The sequence below is a fragment of the Prionailurus viverrinus genome, chromosome D3, assembly GCF_022837055.1.
Source record: "Prionailurus viverrinus isolate Anna chromosome D3, UM_Priviv_1.0, whole genome shotgun sequence".
Taxonomy (NCBI): domain Eukaryota; kingdom Metazoa; phylum Chordata; class Mammalia; order Carnivora; family Felidae; genus Prionailurus; species Prionailurus viverrinus.
The window spans coordinates 24,056,398-24,074,068 of record NC_062572.1 but is presented as its reverse complement, the minus strand read 5'-3'; the positions used below and the strand labels follow the sequence as shown (position 1 = coordinate 24,074,068).

General features: G+C 38.8%; 1 protein-coding gene and 1 non-coding gene across 9 annotated transcripts in view; one reads left to right on the top strand and one right to left on the bottom strand.

The window, feature by feature from the left end:
- Positions 1 to 17,671, top strand: part of MTMR3 (myotubularin related protein 3) — a 150,725-nt gene that overhangs the window by 5,983 nt on the left and 127,071 nt on the right. The window lies entirely within an intron of this gene.
- Positions 2,354 to 2,461, bottom strand: LOC125149779 (U6 spliceosomal RNA). The gene has a single exon (XR_007146063.1). It is a non-coding gene; the product is annotated as a U6 spliceosomal RNA (small nuclear RNA).

Sequence of the window (17,671 nt, the reverse complement as noted above, 5' to 3'; positions counted from 1 at the left end):
GGATTTCACATGAGGAACTTCATAATTTAGTGTGAAGCCACAAGATTAAGAATGGTTTGGGGAAGTTTGTGTAATTTATGTGCCTAGTTGTTTCTTACAGACCACCCAATTCTGTAATTTTCTATGGTGAATTTATATGTAATTTTATAATCAGTGAAACATTCATTTAAGACAGAGTGTGAGATCAAATCCATACTGGATTCAAGTAGAATTTCTAATAGTTTTAGAGGCTACCGACATTAACATTCATTGCTGTTTTTAAGTCTTTATTTTGATACTAATATTGATACAATGCTCTCCATTTCTGTATCTAGAAACTTTTTTAAAAAAAGTTTATTTTTGAGAGCGTGTGAGTGAGTGGGGGAGGGGCAGAGAGGGAGACAGAGGATCCCTCTGTGCTGATAGAGAACCCCAAGTTGGGCTTGAACTTAGGAACCATGAGATCAGATGCTTAACTGACTGAGCCACCCAGGTGCCCCTGTATCTAGAAACTTTTAAAAAATATGTATTTTTTTATTACATAAACTCTATGCCCAACGTGGGGCTCTCAGGATCATGAGATGAAGAGTGGCATGCCCTATTGAATGAGCCAGCCAGGTGCCCCTTGTATCTAGAAACTTAACATACCTTTTAAGTTCATATTTGTGTTAGATGTTCACAATGAAAATTGTAGCATGAGAACAGGTAGAGGAGTGAATCCTGGGTTCAGGCTTGAGTTGTGTTCCTTGTTAGCTGTGTTGTTTCTGGCAAGCCACATAACCCCTCTGAACTTTAATTCCCTCATTAATAAAAGGAAGAATAATCTTTTATTTAGATAAAATGGAATGGTGTATATGAAGACCAGTCTAAAAAGTAAGGGTATGATATATTAGAATCTTATTTTATTGTCTTAGAAGAGTTGGCTTGTGGAGCAGTGGTAAACCTAGTATGTACTGTCAGGTGTAGAAATTACTAATGTCACCAACACGGTAACAGAAAAGATTTCTGATTCTGTAGACCTCCTAGAGAAGCCTTTTAGCACTTGCATCCTGTATGCCAATAGGAATAGTCACAGTGTGACAGGAACTTGAGTGGGATTGGGGATGTCTCACAATTGTGCAAAGGTTTGCACTTGGAATAGATTTGCTTGATTTCACCCGTTTTGTTATATTGGAGCAGTGGTAGAAGGTGGTGGAAGGAGTTTAGTATACTCTGTGTGAAGTTCAGGACTATTTCTGGGTGGTAGGTGGCAACAACATTAGGGTAAAGATATCAATGTGGTGATCTTAGTTTAGTTTCAGAGGGAGAGAGGGAGAGAGGGAGAGAGAGAGAGAGAGAGAGAGAAAGAGAGGGAGAGAGAGGGAGGGAGGGAGGGAGACAGAGACAGAGGCAGGCAGAGGCAGAGAATCCCAAGCAGGCTCCACACTGTCAGCATAGGGCCTTACGTGGGGCTAAATCTCACAACTGTGAGATCCTATCCTTAGCTAAAATCAAGAGTCTGACGCTTAACTGGCCGAGCCACCAAGGTGCCCCATCAATGTGGTGATCTAAAAATAAAGCATTAAAAGAAATAAAAAAAAAAAAATCAGCACATTGCAAATGATAAATGTATTGATTTGAGAAACATTTTATATGTTTATATACTGGGTTGCAACGCAAAAAATGTTTTTTCTTGAGTTGTTAAACTTTGAAGCAATTGCTTAGGGATATGGTATCTGGGCTTTGTAGTCAGGATGACTGTCTAAGATAGTAAAGCATAAAACAAATTAAAAACTGCAAGGAAATTATGAAGCTAGGTTAAATAAAAGCTGTTTTGTCAAGGGTAAGGTACCTTTTACCTCTGTTATAAAGTCCGTTTGATGAACAAAGGTAAGACATAGATTTATGCAAATGTTCTTAAGCAGTCTTTCCTTTTTTTTCAATTTAATTTTTATTTTTTTAAAATTTACATCGAAATTAGCATACAGTGCAACGATGATTTCAGGAGTAGATTCCTTAGTGCCCCTCACCCATTTAGCCCATCTCTCCCCTCCCACAACCCCTCCCATAACCCTCAGTTTGTTCTCCATATTTGAGTCTCTTCTGTTTTGTCCCCCTCCCTGTTTTTATATTATTTTTGTTTCCCTTCTGTTATGTTCCTCTGTTTTGTCTCTTAAAGTCCTCATATGAGTGAAGTCATATGATTTTTGTCTTTCTCTGACTAATTTCACTTAGCATAATACCCTCCAGTTCCATCCATGTAGTTGCAAATGGCAAGATTTCATTCTTTTTGATTGCCGAGTAATACTCCATTTATATATAACACATCTTCATCCATCCATCGATGGACATTTGGGCTCTTTCCATACTTTGGTTATTGTTGATAGTGCTGCTAAAAAATATGGAACGCTTCACAAATTTGCGTGTCATTCTTGCGCAGGGGCTATGCTAATCTTCTCTGTAATCATTCCAATTTTAGTATATGTGCTGCCGGAGTGAGCACTTAAGCACTCTTTCCTTAAATGACTACTTGGTAACTACAGAAGTATTGTCTTGATGCTGACTACTACAAAGTATCATCTTGAATATGTCCAGGCCTGGATCTATTTTGTACCTATTTTGTACCTATTTCACACAATATTTAGAATGATTTTATTATTAAAGATAGTAGCAAGTTTTCCTGATTTCCTCTGGGTTCTAAGTTTCCTTTTTTTTTTTAAATGTATGTTTATTAAAAAAAAATTTTTTTTAATGTTAGTTTTTGAGGGAGAGGGACAGAATATGAGCAGGGGAGGGACAGAGCGAGGGAGACACAGAATCTGAAGTAGGCTCTAAGCTCTGAGCTGTTGGCACAGAGCCTGACGTGGGGCTTGAACCCACGAACTGTGAGATCATGATCTGAACCAAAGTTGGACACTTAACTGACTGAACCACCCAGGCACCCCTAAATGTATGTTTATTTTTGTGGGAGAAGGAGTGAGTGCGCATGTGAGCAGGGGAGGGGTAGATAGGAAGATAGAACTCTGAAGTGGGCTTGGGCTCCATGCTGACAGCAGAGAGCTGGATGAGGGGCTTGAAACTCACCAACCATGAGATCATGACCTGAGCTGAAGACACTTAACCAACTAAGCCACCTAGGTGCCCCCCAAGTTTAATTTTTTAGTAGCTAATGCTTTTATAACTTAGTTCCAGAAGAGAAATATAAACTCATTTTGTTCTCTAAATTATTCATAGATTGATAAGCTGGCAAAATAATAAGGAATTATCATATTGATAAATTCTAACATATTTGGAAAGAATTGGTCTAAAGACAAAATGGCTAATTTAAAATAGGGTAGTTCTTATTCTTTTGTTCTAAGCTTATTTTTCTATAATATAAATCTTTAATTGTAAAGTATTTAGACTGATTCCATAAATCTTATGGGGCCAGATAGAGTGTTCATAAAGAGTTTTTTGGGGGGCACCTGGGCTCAGTTGGTGAAGCATCTGATTCTTGATCTTGGCTCAGGTCATGATCTCATGGTTGCTGAATTCTAGCCCCTGCATCTGGGCTCTGTGCTGAGAGCACTGAGCCTGCTTGGGATTCTCTGTCTCCCTCTTTCTTCCCTCCCCCTCCTCCTCCCTCCCCACCATAAATAAATAAACATTAAAACATTTTTGGAAGTGCTACAGGGTAATAATAAGGAATTTTAACTTAGTCTAATTTTTAAAAAAAGTTTATTTATTTTGAGAGAATGTGCATGAGCAGGGGAGGGGCAGAGAGAGAGAGAGAGAGAGAGAGAGAGAATATCCCAAGCAGGCTCCTTGCTGTCAGTGCAGAGCCCCATGCAGAGCTCGAACTCAGGAACTGAGATCAGGACCTGAGCTGAAACCAAGAGTCAGGCACTTAACTGAGCCAACCAGGTACCACTTATTATTTTTATTAATTTTTTAAAATGTTTATTTTTTGAGAAAAAGAGTGCAAGCGGGGGAGGGGTAAAGAGAGGGTGACACAATCTGAAGCAAGCTTAGGTTCTGAATTGTCAGCACAGAGCCTGATGCAGGCCTTGAACTCATAAACCTCGAGATCGTGACCTGAGCTGAAGTTGGTTGCTCAACTGACTGAGCCACCTAGGCACCCCTAATTTAGTCTAATTTTTAATTTCAAAATCAGGTTGTTATTTCTGATTATGAAAGCTGTTAAGTACATATTCAGTGTGTGTGTGTGTGGGGGGAACCCTACAAAAAACAAAATTGAGATAACTCAGGACAATGAAATAGAGATAACCCATAATTCCACTTAAATGTGATGTTTGGTATTTTCCTTTTTTCTTATACATTATCTACTGAATACTTAAAAAGAACAACTTTCCATGTCAAATTGATGTTCTGTTCATGGTTACTTAGTGTTCTGTGATACAGATGCATCATAGTGTACAACAGTTTCCCATTAATGGACATTTTCAATTTTTCTCTTAAAACAGTGCTGTCATGAATTCTTTTGGACCTTTTTTATATAATTGTGCTACTATTTCCATAGGCTAAATTTCTAAAAGTGGGCTTACGTGGTCAAAGGGTTTGTGTGCTAAAAAAATTTTTTTTAAAGATTTTTATACTTATATATTATTGTTTCATAATTTTTAAATTGAGGCTTCACTTTCTTAGGGCAGTTTTAGGTTCACATAAAGATTGAGGGGAAGTTACAGAGATTTCTCACATACCTGCTTGCCAGCACACATGCATAACCTCTTCCATTTTCAGCATCTTCCACCAGAGTGGCACATTTGTTAACAATTGATGATGTGACATTGACACATCATATAATCACCCAAAGGCCATAGTTTATGACTCACTCTTAGTGTTGTGCATTCTATGGGTTTACAAGGTATATGACATGACATCATAAAGACTATTTTCACTGCCCTAACGATCTTATGTACTCCACCTATTCATTGCTCCTTTCTGCCCCCAAATGCTGGCAGGCAACTACTGATCTTTATACTGTCTCCCCCCAAATTTTTTTTATGTTTATTTTTGTGGGGGGCGAGAGGCAGAGAGAGAGAGAGGGGGAGACACAGAATCTGAAGCAAGCTCTAGGCTCCAAACTGTCAGCACAGAGCCTAATGTGGGGCTGGAACCCATGAACTTCAAGAATGCTTAACTGACTGAGCCACCCAGGTGCCCTGGGTACATTCAGATTTAAAACGCACTTGGGGCGCCTGGGTGGCTCAGTCAGTTGAGTTTCCGACTTTGACTCAGGTCATGATCTCACAGTTCACAGGCTCTGTGCTGACAGCTGGGAGCCTGGAGCCTGCTTCTATTCTGTCTTCCTCTCTCTCTGCCCCCTCCTGCTCGCACTGTCTCTGTCTCTCAAAAATAAACATTAAAAAATTTTTGAATGTATTCAAGGTGTCCTATAGATAGGATGTCTATTAAAACATTAATGTTTTTCATTTTTTTTTTATATCTGAGGGAGAGAGAGACAGTGTGAGCAGGGGAGGGGCAGAGAGATGGAGACAGAATCTGAAGCAGGCTCCAGGCTTTGAGCTGTCAGCAAGGAGCCTGACATGGGGCTCGAACTCAGTGAGATCGTGACCTAAGCCAAAGTTGGATGCTTAACCGATTGAGCCACTCAGGGACCCACGATGTCTATTTTAAAGTCCCACCAACAGGGTGCTTGGGTGGCTCAGTCGGTTAAGCGTCCTACTTCAGTTCAGGTCATGATCTCGTGGTTTGTGAGTTCCAGTTCCAGTCCCGCAATGGACTCTGTGCTGACCCCTAGGATCCTGGAGTCTGCTTTGGATTCTCTATCTCCCTCTGTCTCTGCCTCTTCCCCGCTCATGCTCTGTCTCTCTGTCTCTCTCTCTCTCTCTCTCTCTCAGAAATAAATGAAACGTTAAAAAAAAATAACAAAGTTCTACCAACAGTATTTTAGTGTCCAGTTCCTCATATTCTTGCTAGTGATTTATTATCTTTTAATTTGTTGGTGGGAATTTAACATAGTTTGGGAATAGTTTTCCTTTTGCTCTTTTTTCAGCATCGGATCTTAGCCTCTACAGTTTAACTCTGTGGAAGGGTCAAGTAAAAATGAAAGTGCAGTGACAGAATAGTCCAGTGGTCTCTAAACTTTTTGATCCTCTCAATAGCAAAAAAATTTTGAGCATTAATCCTCAATCCTGAAGTATTTAATTTACATAAAATATGTATGGTAACAGGTTATTGTGTACCTTATAAAATATAAACAAAGAATTATCAAGGATGAGCATTAAAAATAAAATTCAAACATTTTTATTCTTTCCCCCATGGAGCATATTGGATGTTCCTTGGTGGTATATTTTACTTTGCTTTGGATATCACTGCTTTAGACTCTTAAGATTTAATGTTGGGCCTTTATGTATGATTGTTTTTGGGCATTTCCTCTGGTTCTGCAGATGGTCCAGCCTAATTGGATTATGATAGTCTTTAAAGCGTTCCATGCATTTGAGAGTCATATCTGCAGTAAGGGCAAACATAAACGTTGTTCAAAGTACAGTTTGATAACCTTTTGTCGTTGTTGAGGTAGTTGAATTCGAAAAGGGAAAATCATAGAATAGGAAACAATCTAAGTAGTCTATTCCTCTTAGATTTGAAGAACTGGTATTGTGTAAGGTATATTTTAAAATGTGCTTTATGGAAAGTGGTTTGGTTATAACATAGCTGTTTTCTAAGAGCTTAGAGACTGAGGGAAGGGACGAATAATTGCTACTTTGCTTGTGAAGTACCACAATTAACATGTCACTGTAACTCCATTTGGAAGAGCCTGAACCTTTAACTTTTAAAAAGTGCTTTATTGGGCTGAAACTTTCTATGGTGAATCTTCGATTAAAAACTAACTTTATATGCTAAGCGAAATTAGAGAAAGACAAGTATCTTATGACTTCACTCATATGAGGACCTTAAGATACAAAACAGATGAACATAAGGGAAAGGGAAGCAAAAATAATATAAGAACAGGGAGGGGGACAAAACATAAGAGTCTTAAATATAGAGAACAAACGGTTGCTGGAGGGGTTGTTGGGCAGGGGGATGGGCTAAAGGGTAAGGGGCTTAAGGAATCTACTCCTGAAATCATTGTTGCACCATATGCTAACTAACTTGGATGTAAATTATAAAAAATAAATAAATTGGAGAAAGTAAAAAAAAGTAACTTTATTAAGTTTGAATAAGTTGCTTTTGATTTGTGCCCCCTCCCACCAAGTTATGAAATCAGGAAGTGGTGCTTTTTGTATTAGAAAGATGAGTCTCCCTTTGTCCTCCCATCCTGGGGAACTTAATTTCAGTTATTTCATACAGGTAGGTCATTGTCAGAGAAAGATAATATTAAGGTCTTAGAGATTGTGAAAAGCAAACTCGTGTGATTATTTTTTGCCAGCTGAAAGAAATGAGATAATTTACATTGAAGGAGATTGCTGTATATAGTACTTTGGAAAAAAGGCTAGGTATCTCTTTTTAAACCTTATGATTTATAAGGTGCTTTCAGGTGTATCCTTAGACCCTCAAGGATTTAAGAGCATAATTTAATGAGTGATGATTTCCATTCCTTTGAGGCTACATGCATTGTGTTTGACATCATCTTTAAAGAGGTAGACTGTAAGCCCTACAGAAGTATTGATGGCTGTTCTCCCTCATTCCCCAGCACTTATATAATGCCCAGTACATAGTAAACTATTAATGTTTATGGACTGTTTAAACTCTTACATATTTTTTACACGTGTAAATAAGTAATAGTGTCATAAAACCTATAGTTAAAATTTTCTGTAGTTCTTTTATCTGATGTGCACAGAAAATGTTTTTTTTGGGGGGAGAGGGCATTAATTTTACGTTAGCCTTTCATAGATCTTATTTTTTTATTTTTTTTTCTGCCTTTCAGATATTTTACCTTCTCCTAAGGATAGTATCAAGGCGACAGAAAAATCAGTCTTGATTTAATTCCTTTTACTATGTGTGTCCTTTTACTGCCAAGATCTGTATGCGTGTGTGTATGTGAGAGCTGTATGCGGTAGGTTGCTACTTAAAAAGGAAACATTAGTCTGTCTTTGGGTATATAGTGGTTCTTAAAACATGGACTCCGTGGTTTGCCATGGGGTGAATGAAAAGGAGCACATGTGATTTTTCTCATTTGTCTCATTACTCTCCAGTTCCATATTATATGTGGTTTTGGCTTGGAAAACACTGAAGAAAATTAGTCTTCCAAAGAACTAGTATGTTTTTTCCCTTGTGTTCAGGCGTACCTAAAATCTTGTTTAGTTAGTTAACTAATATATTTTTATAAATAAGAGGGAGAGACCTTGGAAAGATAAGAATAGAAATACTGTGATTAATTTCTGGCTAGTGGGATAGTATAGCTGTTTTCTGCTTCATATCCTTCTGTAGTTTTCCAATTTTCTAGGAGCATGCAGTACTCTTATGATTAGGAAAAACTGCTATTTTAAAGTGCATTTTAATGTCTTTAGCTTTCATTGAGTGTCTTATGAGGGTTTAAATCATAGTCACCAGTGAGAAAGTGGGTAGTTAACTGGCTCCAGTTCCTAAGCATGGTGGCAGTTGTAGGAAGTGGTAGGGGAAGACTGGGGCAAACTTATTTGAATTTTTTCACTGTAAACTCCATTATGACTGAGATTGCATTTTGATCAAATTTAAACACAAGACCTCCATCTAATTTTCTTCTTGCTGATGAGCTTATTTGAGAATTATGAATGATGCTTTGAAAGGAAAAATCAGATTCTGTGAATCCTAAACACAGGACTCACCTGAATTCCCACTTCTGCTGACTTGCCAGGTGGACTTGAACAAGTTCTGTAGTGGTGTGTGTGTCTGTGTGTGTATGTTGTAAATATCAAGTGGGATTATAGCAACTCAGAAGTGATAGGATTTTTATGTGTGTAATTTGAACTGGAGGTTTGTTTATTTTAAGATCTTATTTTTGGGGCGCCTGGGTGGCGCAGTCGGTTGAGCGTCCGACTTCAGCCAGGTCACGATCTCGCGGTCCGTGAGTTCGAGCCCCGCATCGGGCTCTGGGCTGATGGCTCAGAGCCTGGAGCCTGTTTCCGATTCTGTGTCTCCCTCTTTCTCTGCCCCTCCCCCGTTCATGCTCTGTCTCTCTCTGTCCCAAAAATAAATAAACGTTGAAGAAAAAAAAAAAAAAAAAGATTTTTAAGTAATCTCTGTACCTGGTATGGGGCTTGAACTTAGAACATGTGGCTCTTGATGTTGGGGTTTTATCAACTGAGCCAGCCAGGTGCTCTAGAACTGGAGGATATTTAGATAAATGACTTTTATGAGGATGTAGTCTCTTTGGGGTTTCGGTATTAATATACAGCTGGAAGTTGAGCCACTGTAAGTTTATATACTAATCATGATATTTTAGGAAGATCTATGTAATATATATCCTTTAGAGTTTAAGTGATTAGATAGAGCCTATCAGTGTGTGTTCTTAGTTTTCTGCACATTAAATTTTAGATTTCTGGGATAAGGCATTTGTACTTATCTATTTATTTTTTTAAAGAGTAAGATTAAAATTGAAGAGACATCAAGGTAATAAAGGTAGGTACTAAAGTTCACGGGGGCTTTTTAGTTACAAGTTTTATAGCAAAGACTAACAAGCCTGTCCCAAAAAAAAATACCCTATAGAAGTCTACAAAGCCAATTCTCCTCTGTTCCTAAATTCCATACCCTGCCTTTCCTTTTTTGAATGTAAAATTTAGGGCACCTGGGTGGCTGTTGGTTAAGCATCTGATTTCAGCTCAGGTCATGGTCTTGCAGTTCTTGAGTTTGAGCCCTGCATCAGGGTCTCTGCTGTCAGCATAGAGCCTGCATCAGATCTTCTGTCCTCCTCTCTCTCTGCTTCTCCCCTGCTCACTCTCTCTCAAAAAATAAACATTAAAAAAAAATTAAGATTTAAATATTCCAAAATTCAGAAAAATAGAGAATAATTTAACAAATGCCATGTACTTAATAGGTGTTGATTTAGATTTGACCTCTTGTTAGATTTGTCTGAAGGTGTGTTTATGTATTTTTTTAATAATTTTTTTAATGTTTATTCATTTTTGAGAAACAGAGCATGGGTGGGGGAGGGGCAGAGAGAATGAGACAGAATGGTAGGCTCCAGGCTCTGAGCTGTCAGCACAGAGCCCGATGTGAGGCTCAAACTCGTCAACTGCAAGATCATGACCTGAGCTGAAGTCAGCACTTAACTGACTGAACCACCCAGGTGCCCCATAGGTATACCCATTTTTAAAGACTATGTGGTAATTAATTAATTTTTAAAATTTTTTGTGTTTAATTTTAAAACATTTATTTAATTAATTTTGAGAGAGAGAGAGGCAGGAAGGGAGGGAGAGAGAGAATCCCAAGTAGGCTCCGCACTGTCAGCGCAGAGCCTGATGTGGGCTTGAACTCGTGAGATCATGACTTGAGCCAAAATCAGGAGTTGGACACTTAACTGACTGAGCCACCCAGGTGCCCCTGAAACTTTTTAAAGTTTATCTGTAACACCCAGTGTGGGGCTCTAGCTCAGAACCTCAAGATCAAGAGTTGCATGTTCCACCACCTAAGCCAGCAAGGTAACCCCTGTGTAGTTTTTTTTTTGTTTTTTAAACTTTTTATAGACACACTACAATTATCCTAGTCCCTTACTAATTGACAGCTAGGGAATTTTTTTTTTTTTTTTTTTTTTGCTTTTTTTAAATTCTCAGATAAGTGTTGTCTGTAATGGATAGTCTTGTACTTTATACTTTTGAACAACAGGATGATTTCAACAGAAGTAGTTCTGTGGAATAAATTCTTGGAGAATAGAATTGCATGTAATAAATATTGAGCTTTTATATTAAAGCTAAACCAATATGCATATTTGTGACTTTCTTATTCCTGGTCTGTTCATTTAGGTCTGTTCAAAATTGGTGCTATGTATGAGATGCTGAGATGGATAGTTTCCTGGTATACAGACTAATACATTAAAATTGCATTGTAGAGGGGCACCTGGTCAGCTCAGTGGGTAGAGTATGCAACTCTTGAGCTCGGGCGTATGAGTTCACACACCACATTGGGCATACAGCTTATTTAAACAAAAAATTGCATAGTAGAGACTAAGAAGAGTCTCAGCTTTACGTAGATAAGGCACACAAAGCTGAGATTGGGAAATGGTTTTGGTTTTGTTAGCCAGGACAGAAGATCGAAGATTCAAAGACAAATTTGTAAAGTGTGTTGACTACGAATTGTTGAAATCAAACGATTAAGGTGTTTGAATTTTCTTTTACTCTTTGTACTGAGCTCTTTCTTGAGATCAAAGGAAATTTTGGGGAAGATCTGTCTAGTGGCACTGTGCATAATTGGGAGCAGGCGAAGATTGGAAAACAGTGAAGAATTTGTACTGTATATAAAATTTGGTAACAAGGACCTGAATTGAGGTGGTGGGCAAGGTGGTAATTCAGATGACCAGATTAAAGTAAAAGATTTAGTTGACATGCTGAAGGAAATAGGCAAACATTTGTGAACTAGTTGAATGGGAAGTAAGCAAGAATTCAAAGTTGGTGGGTTTTGGGTCTTGGTGAATAGTGATAGTACAGAAATGTGAAATTGGGAGGAGGAGCTGGTTTTGGAAAAGGACTAAAATGAAATCCTTCACAGATTTAACATTGAGGCCAGGGGATATACAAGTAAAAATGTCCTGCAGGAGTTTGGAGATATAGAATTTGAGGTAGAAGAAGGGTAGGTAGGCCTTATCTGGATGTGATCTTGAACCTAGAAGAGTCAAAGATTGACTTTTAGGGGGTGGTGGAAGAAGATAAATTAAAACTTTTAAATTAGGTTAATGAGGCACAGTGGAAGCAGAGAAGAGAGGATTTACAAATTAAGCGATAATCAGTTAAGTTTGAGTGAAATGAGAGAAAACGAGGGCTAAGGAAATAACTGGATTTGGTGATTCATACTAGTCATTGATCATAATTCTTTTAGATTAATTTTAGCATAGTAAAGGGCTGAGGGTGAGTGGGAGATGAGACAGCATATATAGAACCAGTGCTGGGGCACCTTCTGAATCTGACTTCTGATTTCAGCTCAGGTCATGATCTCATGGTTTGTTAAGTTTGAGACTTGTGTTTCTTGTTAAGTTTGAGACTTGGGATTCTCTGTCTTCCTCTCTGTCTGCAATCTCGCTCGCTGTCTCGCTCGCTGTCTCGCTCGCTGTCTCGCTCGCTGTCTCGCTCGCTGTCTCGCTCGCTGTCTCGCTCGCTGTCTCGCTCGCTGTCTCGCTCGCTGTCTCGCTCGCTGTCTCGCTCGCTGTCTCGCTCGCTGTCTCGCTCGCTGTCTCGCTCGCTGTCTCGCTCGCTGTCTCGCTCGCTGTCTCGCTCGCTGTCTCGCTCGTAAATTAAAAAAAAAAAAAAAAAGGGCCAGTGCTGGTCAGTAGAACTTCCTCTGATGATACTTCTGACATTCAATCAGTATCTGCACTGTCTAGTACATATTGAGCATTTGAAATTTGGCTACTTTGACCAACGAACTAAATTTAGCTGTATATGGCTAGTGGCTGTCATGTTGGATAGCATGGATTATGGACTCAGTGAAGCAGATGTAGATTAAGCCATAGGAAGAAATCTCCGGATAAAATAGATGCATTTAGTTATCTAAAAATTTGTTGCAATGCAATCAAAATGTTGTTGGAATTATATATTCTAGTGCAAACCAGATTTTTACATTTTTATTTTTTTTGTGTTCAGTGTTGGCAATAATTGATAATTCTTACCAGTGTATAAGAGCAACATTAAAGAATGTAATTTTAAGACAATTATGGTCTGAAATCTCTTCGTGGTGTTTTTTTCTTGTCTGGAAAAAAGTTGCAATTCAAATTTTACTGATGAGGGGCGCCTGGGTGGTGCAGTTGGTTAAGCGTCTGACTTCAGCCAGGTCACGATCTCGCGGTCTGTGAGTTCGAGCCCTGCGTCAGGCTCTGTGCTGACAGCTCAGAGCCTGGAGCCTGCTTCAGATTCTGTGTCTCCCCCTCTCTCTGCCCCTCCCCCGTTCATGCTCTGTCTCTCTCTGTCCCAAAAATAAATAAACGTTGAAAAAAAAATTTTTACTGATGAAATAATACTTATTGAGACATTTTGGGTCTATGCTTTTTTCAACTAAAAGTAACAAAAAAATTTCTATCTTAGAAATCTCATTGGGGACTCTTAACCATCAATTTGTTCTCTATAATTATCAGAGAGGTAGGGGGATGGGTGAAATAGGTGATGGATTTTAAGGAGTGCATTTGAAATAAAAGCTTAAATTTGTTTTATTTTTTCGAGAAAAAAGAAATCTCATTGAGAGAGGGAATACCAGCTATACTTTAAAATAAATCAATATTTAGATATTGCTTGAGAAATGGTTTGCTTTGAGAATGATTTATGGTTTAAATTTGAGTATTTGGTAGTGTTGAGAGAATGTTTCTTTTTTTTTTTAATGTTTTATTCTTGAGAGAGCGCGCACAAGCAGGGGAAGGGCAGAGAGAGGGGGGAAACAGAATCTGAAGTGGGCTTGGTGCTGACAGCAGAGAGCCCAATATGGGGCTTGAACTTGGAAACTTCAAGCTCATGATCTGAGCTGAAGTCAGACACTTAGCTAACTCAGCTACCCTACGAACGTTTGTTATCTGGCTAACCTTTTGTTTGCAAAAAGAAGAATTAAAAGTATACATGAAAGAACCTATTTATAAGACAATAAACTGTGTAATTCCATTTCTATAAGGTTTAAAAAACAGACAGTGGAAGTCAGGATAATGGAATGAAGTCAGTAGATGGTAATGGAAGTCAGAATAATGGTTATCTTGGGGCACCTGGGTGGCTCAGTCAGTTGGGCATCCGACTTCGGCTCAGGTCATGATCTCACGGTTTGTGGGTTCGAGCCTGCGTCAGGCTCTGTGCTGACAGCTCAGAGCCTGGAGCCTGCTTGGGATTCTGTGTCTCCCTCCCTTTCTGCCCCTCCCCCTCTCAAGCTCTGTCTCTCTCTCTCTCTCTCAAAAATAAACATTTAAAAATAAAAATAAAGTGTTCTCTCTCTTTACATTCCTATAGAAAACATACATCCTAATTTAAAAAAAAAGAATAATGGTTATCTTGGTGGTGAGCATAAGGGAGACTTTAGGAGTGCTGGTAATATTCTATGTCTTGATCTGGGTGATGATTTTTTAAAAAAAATTTTTTTTTTTAAGTTTATTTATTTTTGAGACAGAGAGAGACGGAGCATGAACGGGGGAGGGTCAGAGAGAGAGGGAGACACAGAATCGGAAGCAGGCTCCAGGCTCTGAGCCATCAGCCCAGAGCCCGACGTGGGGCTCGAACTCACGGACCGCGAGATCGTGACCTGGCTGAAGTTGGACACTTAACCGACTGAGCCACCCAGGCGCCCCTGGGTGATGATTTTTTATTTTAACTTTTTTTAATTTTGAGAGCACGTGTGCACACGTTTGCACACGTTGGGGAGGGTCAGAGAGAGAGGGAGAGAGAGAATCCTAAGCAGGCTCTGCACTATCAGCGCTGAGCTTGATGTGGGGCTTGAACTATGAACTGTGAGATCATGACCTGAGCTGAAATCAAGAGTCAGATGCTTAACTGACATAGCCACCCAGGTGCCCTTGGGTGATGATTTCATTGTTGTCTTCAGGCAACTGTTTATGAGAATCATTGAGTTTTATACCTATGTGCACTTTATGTATGTTATACCTGTTTTTAAAACTTAAACCCTCTCACAAAATTTTAGTAAACATCAGTTGAACGTGTCTCCCTCTAGCTTTTTAAATTTTTCTACTTCTGTTCATAAAGAAATATACTTAATGATGAAACATTTTGCCTTTTTCAATTATGATATAAAACATACAGATACAGAGGAGTGCACAAAGAAGTGTATAGCTTAATGAATTTTAAAATGAATAAATTGGAGGGTTTTTTAAACAATGTTTATTTAAAAAATGTTTTTAATTTTTTAATTTTTTAATGTTTATTTTTGAGAGAGATAGACATAGAGTGTGAGTGCAGGAGGGTCAGAGAGGGAGACACAGAATTCGAAGCAGGCTCCAGGCTCTGAGCACAGAGGCCAACCCGGGGCTGGAACTCATGAACCATGAGATCATGACTGAGCCAAAGTTAGAGGTTTAACTGACTGAGCCACCCAGGTGCCCCTAAATGTTTATTTTTGAGAGAGAGCGCGACAGTGCACCAAGTGGAGGTGGGGTGGAGTGGGGGAGGACAGAGGATCTGAAGCAGGCTCTGTGCTGACAGCAGAGAGCCGATGCGGGGCTTAAACTCGCAAACCATGAGATCATGACCTGAGCTGAATTTGTACGCTTAACTGAGTGAGCCACCCAGGCATCCCAAGGAGGGTTTTTTGTTGTTGTTGTTGTTGGTTGTTTTGTTTTTGGTGTGTCATACCTGTGTCCATCAGAAGGGAAGGAGTTGATGGGGGGCCAAAATACTAGGAGCAGTCTTCTAAAATCTCAGAACCGCAGATCCTCATCTTGGCTCTGCCTTCACCTTACTATCTCTTTGGACAAGTCATTTAACTTATTTGAGCCTTAGATTTTTCTGTACAACAGGGGTAATACTTAGTGTTCTTTGTAAGTTGACTCGGTGCAATTCAGGTAAAATTATAGGAACAAAGAATGGTATTACTAGATAGGTGTTTGGGGCATTGAATTTAGGTCTCTTACCTTAAAGGGCAGAATTGTGATAGATAAAGGTAAAATGATTTGTCCAAGGACACATAGCTTATTATTATTAATTTATATCAGCTTAAAACTTTCTGAGGCTTAATGTCATGCACTATTCTAAATGATTACATGTGTATTAACTCATTTGTCTGGAATTATTCACAGAGGTAGGTATAATTATTCTAATTTACTGATAAGAAGATTGAGGCAAAATGAGATTAAATAACTTGCCTGGATAGTTGAGTTCTTGAACCTGAGCTCTTAACCATTTTGCTATCCTGCCTAGTTAAGTGAAAGCATTTAAAAATTTTAGGCAAGTGTTAGTATCTTTCAATAATCTCTTGGAGGTTGGAGATCTTGGAGATCATGACCTGAGAAGAGATTGAGTTGGATGCTTAATGACTGAGCCACCCAGGCACCCCGAGAATAATTTGTTATGTAAATAATCTTGTAGTGTAAACTGTAAATCATTAGAATTTTCTTTAAGGAAGTAGGCAGACATACTTAATCAATGGATAAATTTGCTTATAAAACTCCTTAGTGCGTTAGTTCATGTTTTATGTTTTTAGTAGCTCTTGAATTGTGAGTCCTTGACTTTGTTTTATTCCTCTAAGTGGCAAAATGGTTACGTAATTGGTTGATAAATAAAACATGTTTAGCTACAGAATTCCTGCTCCATTTCCTCCCTTCTCTCAAGATGGCTGGAAGTATTAATATTGGTAGCAGTAGATTCATGTAAACAAGATATAAAGCTTCTGTTTCGTGGTTTATGGTTGATTAGCTACTTGAATTAAATTACCCTCTTTGTCACTAGGTAGTGAACTTTTCTTTTTTTGCAATATGAGGCCAAGAGAAAGAGATGGGAGACCTTTTTACCTTAGAAAAGAGATTGCAGGCAATTTTTGCAAGTTAATGTTTTGAGGTTCCAATTCTGACCCTGCAGAGGACTACAGAAACCATAGGTGGTTTCACACTTTCAAGAATAGTATGTGTGTGCGTGTGTGTGTTTCTTTTGTTTAGTCTAGAATCTTAGCTTAAACCCTTTAGATTTAAATCCTATGATTGAAGTACTTGGTGTACAGAGCTATAGATTCTTGCAGGAGTGTACATTTCTTCTGAGTTAAAATATTCAGGAAACAGAATATTGTGTTTAGAACCAGGAGATACTACATTTCAGATATGATCATTTGGTAAGTGAATTATTTTGTTTGTAGGCTATCATGTTTCTAGCCTTTTTACGTGAAAATACCTACCTGGAGATGCCCAACCTTGACAGCAATGGAGATTGCAAATTAACAGTTAGTTTTCTGTGTGTGGTTGCTTGATAGGGACAAGACTTAGGCTTTTGTTTTTTCTGATACTACACTGATCCAAGTCTAGAATTCCAGCGTAAGGTTGCCAATATTAAAAACATGGGAATATGGAGGTAACAACTATGGGTCCAATATTACAGGTAAGATTTTAATTAGCTGTATTAGTTGCCACTTAATTTTCACGGCTGTCTTTGAAGTAGGCAGGGCAGGCCATATTGTTACTCACACTTTACAAGTGAATAAATTGTTTCACTGCTGTCAGGACTTGTCTGAAGTTGCACTGTTAGTGAATAGCTGAGTTAGAACCCAGATCTTCTGACATCAAGTTGTATATTATTTGCACTATCGTGGTTTAGTGTGGTGAATGGTGAATAAGAGCCCAGGCGTGGGTTTAAATTGTGGCTCCACCACTAGTACCTCCCTGTGATAGGCAAATTCCTTAACTTTTCTGTGCCTCAGATTTCTCAGCTTTAAAATGGGAATAATGGTGCGTAACTCTTAGTGCTTTTATGAGGATTCAGCAAGTGCTTCTAATAGTAGCTAGCCTGTAGTAAGCACTCCATATGTGCCAGTTGCAGTTGGTGCTATTATTCTTACAGTGATAACAGTAACACTGCCTCTTTCCACAGGGATCAGTGTTAGAGTTGAGAGAAGGTGAATGCAAGATACTCCAAGATGGGGGCCCCGGGTGGCTCAGTCA